We start from the raw sequence: 8,223 nt of genomic DNA on the forward strand, positions 1-8,223 counted from the left end.
TCGAAAAAAGGGGGAAACACCCCAAAAAGTCATAGAACTGTAATGAAAATCACACCATCGGATTCAGCGTATCAGAAATACCAGTTGCGGAAGTTTCAAGCTCCTATTTGCCAAAATGTGGAATTTTGTATTTTTGGTCAAACAGTTCGTGGTAACGAACTGTAAGTAAGGAGCGACCCGGCTCAATGGTAACCGAAACTCTAGAAAACGGGTTTTTGATACCAATAGATACATCAAAAGAATCAGATTTAAATGCTGATTTAAAATATATAACTTTCATCAAGTTCAGTGCTACCCATCAAAAGTTAAGCGCCTGAGAAAATTTGGCTGATTTTCGAAAAAAGGGGTAAAGACCCCCTAAAAGTTAGAGGACCTTAATGAAAATCACACCATCATATTCAGCGTATCAGAGAGCACTACTGTAGAGTTTTGAAGCTCCTATCCACAAAAATGTGGAATTTTACATTTTTTGCCAGAAAAAAGATCACGGGTGCGTGTTTATTTGGGTTTTTTTTCCTCAGGGGTGATCGTATCGACCCAGTAGTCCTAGAATATCGTAGGAGGGCTCATTGGAACTGAAATTAAAAGTTCTAGAGCCCTTTTAAAGTGACCAAAAAAATGGACGGCAACTAGGCCCTCTACCACACTCATTTTTTTCCTAGTCACCCGATCAAAATATTGAGATAGCCTTTTTGTTCAACATGGTCGCAAAATATAATAAATATGTCTTTTAGGGTGACTTAATCCTCCGAAGTTCCCAGAGGGAGGGCTAAAAGTTATGAACTTTACCCAATGTTAACATATAGTATTGGTTTTTGGGAAGTATACAGAATTTTCAGGTGGTTTTTTTTGGGTTGGGGGGTGGTAAGGGGGGCTCGTTGGTTATGTTGGAGGATCTGTTCATGATGGAAGTTTTCATGGGGGTAGGGAAAGTGCCATGAAGGGAGCGTCGGACTTGCCAGCATTATTTATTGGTTATTGGGAAGTATACAACCCTTTTCAGGAAGGATTTTTTCTGGAGGGGGGGCTAGAGGAGGGGGTTACTCTGGATAATATGTCCGTGGAGGATGTTTCTTTGGGGTAAGAGACACGTCTATGAAGGGGGCGCCGGATTTCCAAGCATTATTTAAAAAACGATCAGAAATTAAATAAAAAAACAAGTTTTTTCAACTGAAATGTAAGAAGGAATATTATAACTAAAAACGAACAGAAATTATAACGTATGTGAGGGGGTTCTCCCCCAAGTCAATACCTCGCTGTTTACGCTACAGTTTTTTTTAGTGCTTTCAAAAGAGCTATCTATTCTAATTAAACGGCCTTTGTGATTCATGGGTTTGTGAATCAATTTTTTTTTTAACTTTTAACGTGAAGAGCGTGGTATTGATTAAGGGGAGAACCCCTTCATATACGTATTAACATATACGTAATAAAAAAAAACAATAAAAAAACAAGCGATACGGCTCAATGGTAATTGAAAATTTTAAAAACGGAATTTTGATGTCAATAAATGTATCAAAAGAATGTGTTTATAATGCTGATCCTAAATATATAAAATTTATTAAGTTTAGTATTACTCATCAAAGGCTACGAGCCTGAGAAAATTTACTCGATTTTTTAAAGAGGGGGAAACATCCCCTACAAGTGAAAGAATTTTAATGAAAATCACACCGTCAGATTCAGCGTATCAGAAAACCCTATTACATAGGTTTCAAGCTCATATCTGCAAAAATCTGCAACTTTGTATTTTTTGCCAGAAGAAAAATATACGAATATAGAAGTTAGTTACGTAAGTTAATTTGTAAAGACATCCATTTAGCAAAAGAAAAGTAAAATTTTTATGCAAATAAAAGCTGCATTAACTAAAAAACGATCAGAAATTAAATAAAAAAACAAGTTTTTTAGACTGAAAGTAAGGAGCGACATCAAAACTTAAAACGAACAGAAATTATTCCGTATATGAAAGGGGCTGTCCCCTCCTCAACGCCTCGCTCTTTACGCTAAAGTTTGACTCTGTCTCACAACTTTATTTTTTAAAACAATAAAAAACTTTAGCGTAAAGAGCGAGGCGTTGAGGAGGGAACAGCCCCTTTCATATACGGAATACTTTCTGTTCGTTTTAAGTTTTAATGTCGCTCCTTACTTTCAGTTTAAAAAAACTTGTTTTTTTTATTTAATCAGAAGAATGATCACAGATGTTTATTTATTTTTTTTTATTTTTATTTCCCCAGGGGTGATCGTACCGATCCAGTAGTCCTAGAATATCGTAAGAGGGCTCATTTGAACGGAAATTAAAAGTTCTAATGCCCTTTTTAAGGGACCATAAAAATTGGAGGGCAACTTGGCCCTCTCCCACGCTAATTTTTTTCCCAAATTAACCGAATCAAAATTTTGAGATAGTCATTTTGTTCAGCATAGTCAAATATCTAATAAATATGTATTTGATGATGACTTAATACCCCACAGGTCTCGAGGGAAGGGCTGGAAGTTATGAACTTTGCCCATTGTTTAGATATAATATTGGTTAATAGGAAGTATAAAGACGTGTTAGGAGGGATTCTTTTCTGATGGAGGGTGGAGGACAGGGTTATAGGGGAGGATTCTTCCAAGGAGGATGTTTCCTTGGGGGAAGGGACATTTCTATGAAGGGAGCGCCGGATTTCCCAGCATTATTTAAAAAACGATCAGAAATTAAATAAAAAAAATAGTTTTTTCAACTTAAAGTAAGGAACAACATTAAAACTTAAAACAGACAGAAATTATTACGTATATGAGGGGGTTTGCCCCCAAGTCAATACCACGCCCATTTCACTAGTCTTTTTTTAGTAGTTTCAAAATAGCTATATATTCTAATTAACCGGCTTTTGGGATTCAGGGGTTTGTGATTCGAACAAAACTCGAATTGTAGCGTAAAGAGCAAGGTATCGACTAGGGGGCAAACTCCCTAATATACGTAATAAAACATACAAATATAGATGTTCGTTACGCAAGTTAATTTGTAAGTTACGTAAGAACAAAATTTCGAGAAAGCCATTTAGCAAAAAAAGTAAAATTAATATGCAAATTTTGTTTTAATTATTCATGTACGGTGAGCCAAAATAAGATCTTACAGCTCACTGATATTAGCAAAAAGTGTGAAGACCGCCACTGTTTTGCCATATAGAACAATGATGAGAGAACTTTGATGATCTACTCATCATTGTTCTCAGACCGCTGATCAGAGCAGCATGATGAAAGACGTTTGCACAAAAAGGACCAAAGATGTAGGATCTTCGTTCAAAGATTTCACTTTTAAGCGTTTTCTGACAAAAGATGTAAGAACTTAGCACATTGATGAGTGAAAAAACAGGCCGGATAGCGGTCTCTTGCAAATAGCATATTTGACAGGTTTTTCGTTACTGGTTTCCTTGTACAATAGCAAATTTTTTTCCTTGGACAAGGCTGTACCCAGGAGGGGGGATTTGAACACCCCCCCCCTACCAAAAAAGAAATGTTTGTGTGAATTGTAAAAATGTAAAAAAAATTTAGGTAAACAAAATTTGGTGTTTACGCATCATACAGGTATACTATACAGGGCTTCCACTCTCGAAAATTTAAATTCGGGGACAAGTCTTAAAAATTCGGGGAGTTTTCGGGGAAAAGTCTTCAAGATTCGTGGATTTTTCGGGAAAAAACAAAATGGAATTTCGTTGCGAAAATTTGGGAGCCAAAATTGGTTTTAGCTTCGTTTTCAGGCTCAAGTAGGGCTTGTATCAGCGTAGTAAATCAAGCCTTTTACAAAATAGGTTTTAGATCCAGAGCCACAGCCCGGGATTGGAACCAATAGCTGAAAACACTTATTGCTGATATTGCGGCAAAAACTTCAAAATTGTTTTCAAAAAAAAAGAAAGAAAAATAGTGAATACATGTGAACTGTAAATACCAGTAGCAATTTTTTATTAAGTCATTAATCTCAGAAATTCATTATAATATTTAAAAACAAAAACAAATATTGTTTGCGGTTTCTAGATAAGTAAATTAAATAGACAAATTCAATCTATAAGTACGGGGTAGTATTAAAACTTAAAACAGATAAGAACTAAACTAAACAAATAAATTTAAACTTAAATTAAAAAGGGAATTTTGACAAATTTGAAAAATTGAAAATTGGAATTTGGAATTTTGAAAAATTATTGACTTTTCATGCTGCTTCTAAGGACTTAGTTGTTTACCCCCCCCCCCATAAAAAAAATCCTCCCACAGAAAAAAACGGGAAATCTCCCCCCCATCCACACAAAAATTTACCCCGCAGAAAATGCTCCTCTGCCGAAAATACTCCCCACGGAATACCCCTCCCCCCTCATATATGCAATAGTTTCTTTTCGTTTAAATTTTTAATGTCACTCTTTACTTTCATCTTGAAAAATAAATTGTTTTTATTTAATTGTTATCAAGCTCAAGTCATGCAATGAACAAAAATAGATAAGCTGGAAATAACAACTAATCAGTCTGTACTGAAATGACGTATCTTGTTCATCGTTTGGCATAGCTTGTTCACTGTATTTCTTAATGAACTAATTCAAATTGAAATTTTGAACTAGTCAAATACACAAATGAAATATTCACAAATAAAAAAATCTGGAAAACATCAAATAAAACAACCTTATCGCTTTTCTTCCTTGTACACGACAATGTAAAATAAGAATTTTGTAAATAATTTCTGAGACCACACTGGCTAATCATGATAAAACAAAAAACAGCGAAGACAAACAAAACTTTCTTTTTTTCTTTGCAATTTTTTGTTTTATAAGAATTTTGAAGATATAAAAGGACAAGAAAAATTTATACGTGTATATTCTATGTGTAGTGCCGTCAATTGGGGAGCAGGGGTATTTGCTTCATTCGGGTTTTTTTGCCACCCTCCTATGTTTGGAAAAACATCTTTTTTGGTACTTTCATTTAGGAATGGCTTTTTCTTGAGATTTTCATCAAGAAAACTAAAAAAAAACGTTTTGTGCCCCTAGATTTCAAAAATATTTTCCCCCCAAGCATGCATTCCCCCTTCTAGTATTTTTTGCCACCACTATCCCCGTGCAGACTTTGACAAATTCTTAATTTGGCATTTTCGATGAGAATAGTATTTACTTTGTATGTTTATTAAAATTTTTCGTGACTTTGATCTATACTTTCTTGAATTGGTACCACTATTTTATTCTGGAAAGGCTCACAATAACTATACACCTTTCAACATCTTCCTCGAAACTCGGCCACCAAACACGATAACAAACTAGAGCTACGTACACAATTACTGTTTGTTCGATAATTAGTAAACTTCTTGAAAGGGTTCTGTTCCCTCAGCGACACTCAGTTTGGGTTCAGAAGTGGCATTGGAGTTCAAAATGGACATGCTGTTTTCCCTGATTAATTTTAAAAAAAACGAAGTTTTTCCGAGGGAAGTAAAGAGCGAAGTTGAAACTTAAAACGAACACAAATGAGTACTTCACAGATTATCTAACATATATCAATAAAACTAGTACAAATAAGACAACTAATTATGTTTCCTATACTTTTAGGATTATACAAAACTACCGCTTTATTGAAAACGTAAAATAATATAGGAGTTTTGGTACAGTAAAAGCAAAACAATTAAGGACGCGTTTTACAGAATACAAATATTATCAATCCCTTTTCGGATCAATCCCTTTTAAGATAAAGTAACAATCCAGATTAGGATTTTGCTTTATTTTTTTTTACATTTAATTTGGTATTACTTCTGCACAATGGCTGAGTTCAATGACTGGCTCTCGTTTTGGTTCTGCAAAGGACATACAATTAGTCTGTAAACAAGTTGAAGTAAAGCCATCTTGATAGTATTGGGACTGGTGTAAGACTATGAAATGCCTTTTCGATTCGTTTAGTGTTGTTAGGATACATGCTCAATTTTGATTCTTAAATCAATAATTCTGTTTTTTATACTTGACTTTTGTGTTTTCAGTAAAGCGCTAGTTTTTTATAATCCTAAAAGCATAGAGAAACACAATTAGTTGGTTTATTTGTACTAGTTTTATTGATATATGTTAGATAGGCTGTAAAAGTAATAATTTTTGTTCGTTTTAAGTTTCAACTTTGCTCTTTGCTTCCTTCGGAAAAACTTTGTTTTTTTAAATAAATTTTCTTAAGAATACACTTTACTTGACGTTCAAGTAGCGCATCAAGAATATGATATGCTTAGACTTCGCTAGGGGGCACGCGCCCCCTCACCACTCCCCGGATCCGCCACCATTAGCTGTTATCCGTTAGCTTATGGGTTTTGCAAAACGGAGTGACAAATCTAGGGGGAAAGCCCCCGCCCAAATTATATAGGAAAAATGTAAAATAAAATAGGATGAATTTATAATAATTTAGAAAAAAATTTGGGCTATATATTTGCACATTAGGGGGGGAGGGAATCATACCATATATTAAATACGTAACCAAACCTAACCTAGATATTTTCCCCCCCTTAAACCACAAAAATCCCTGGTGTAAATATTGACACTTAGTGAGAAATCACGGCTTTGAAGTCATTTATCTATAGTAATCTCTTGCAAATAGCGTATTTGACTGGTTTCGGGACTGGTTTCCTTGTAAACTAGCAAATTTGATCCCTGGGCCCAGGTAGTACCCCGGGGGGGGGGGTTTGGGGTTTGACCCCCCCCCCCAAAAAAAAAAATAATGGTCAGACTTGTAAATTATGCGGTGCCCGCATAATGCGTAAGTACCCAATTATGTTTTTTTTGTTTAGCCCAACTCCCCCAGAAAAAACAGAAATTCCATCCCTTATGGAAGTTTCCCCACAATTAACCGGCCCCCTAGTACAAATTTTCTCCCGCAGAAAATTTCCCATTACTCAGTTATTAAAATCAAGTTTCCCGCTATTAACATGATATTTTTTGTCATTAAAATGACAACAACAATTCGGTTGAGCCGAAATATATAACCCAAATTTGTTTACAAATTATTTCATATTCATCCTATTTTATTTTATTTCATTAGAATGAACCAAACTTGATTTATTTTTGATACAACCTTCCATTTTTGATTCACTGCTAAAATAAAGAAAAAAAGGAATCAATATGCGGCTTCTCAAACAAAAACAGCTGTCAAAAGCAATTAAGAAATCCCGCCTCGTTTCAAAGGATAAAATTTTGAAAAAAAATTACTATTAAGAAAAAGTTGCCATGGGACATTGATTCAGGAATGGTAACTATTATTTTGGTTCGTTTTAAAAGTAAAAGTTTATTCCAAAAAAAAGTTTATGGTGATTTCTAAAAAAAGACTAAAGCACATCAAAAATAGTGTCAGATAAATATGAAAAGTGTACCATTGGAATCTTGCATAGTTGAAAACATTTTAAAAGGGAATACCAGTTCCCCTCATTCAGTGGCTGATCCAGCGGAGAGGGGGCGAAGGAGCGCACGCCCCCTAGTGTAGCCTAAAGTAGTGTACTTTACTTAATTAACTGAAGTTTGCGTTAATTAAACTTACTCCTGACGCAAGTTTATCGGATCAACCGATTTTGCGCCCCCTTAAATTTTTTATTGGATCCACCTTTTCTGCCCCCCCCACCCCCAAAAAAAACAAAATCCTTGATCCGCACCTGTCCTCATTGAATAACAAGGAAAATCACTTTTCTCAATAATTCCAATCTGAATATTTATCTTAAACTTATGTTTAAACTTACCTCCGATTTACATCAGAAACAAAATTTGCCCCCCCCCTTATGTAGAAATATATACCCTGAATTGGCATATATAGGGGGGGGGCTGAAATTCATTTCCGATAGTAATAATTATTATATTTTTAATAAGCATAAAAAAAAGGCATAAAAATCATAAAAAAGAGCATTAAAGAGCATAATTTACTTAATTAACTCAAGTTTACGTTCATTAAACTTACTCCTTATGCAAATTTATCATATCAACCTACATTGCACCCTGTAATTTTTTTATATAATCCAAATTTTTTGCCCCCCCCCCCCCAAAAAAAAAACCTTCATCCGCACCTGCCCACATTGAATAACAAGGATAATCACTTTTCTCAATAATTCCAATCTGAATTATTATCTTATCTGAAAATCAAATTTAAATAAAAAATTTCTTATATTAATAAACCTTTTACAATTTAATGTTTTGTTTGCCATCATGAATCATGAATTTGCCAAAACATGAATTAGCAGGTTCTGCCTATAGGCCTAGCAACAAGCAG

The 8,223-nt window shown here is 34.6% G+C and overlaps 1 protein-coding gene across 3 annotated transcripts in view; it reads right to left on the reverse strand.

The window, feature by feature from the left end:
• Positions 1-8,223, reverse strand: part of LOC148950256 (cancer-related nucleoside-triphosphatase homolog) — a 121,772-nt gene that overhangs the window by 63,129 nt on the left and 50,420 nt on the right. The window lies entirely within an intron of this gene.

This window comes from Artemia sp. Qi Xiang Cuo, chromosome 7 (assembly GCF_049724085.1).
Source record: "Artemia sp. Qi Xiang Cuo chromosome 7, ASM4972408v1, whole genome shotgun sequence".
Taxonomy (NCBI): Eukaryota; Metazoa; Arthropoda; class Branchiopoda; order Anostraca; family Artemiidae; genus Artemia; species Artemia sp. Qi Xiang Cuo.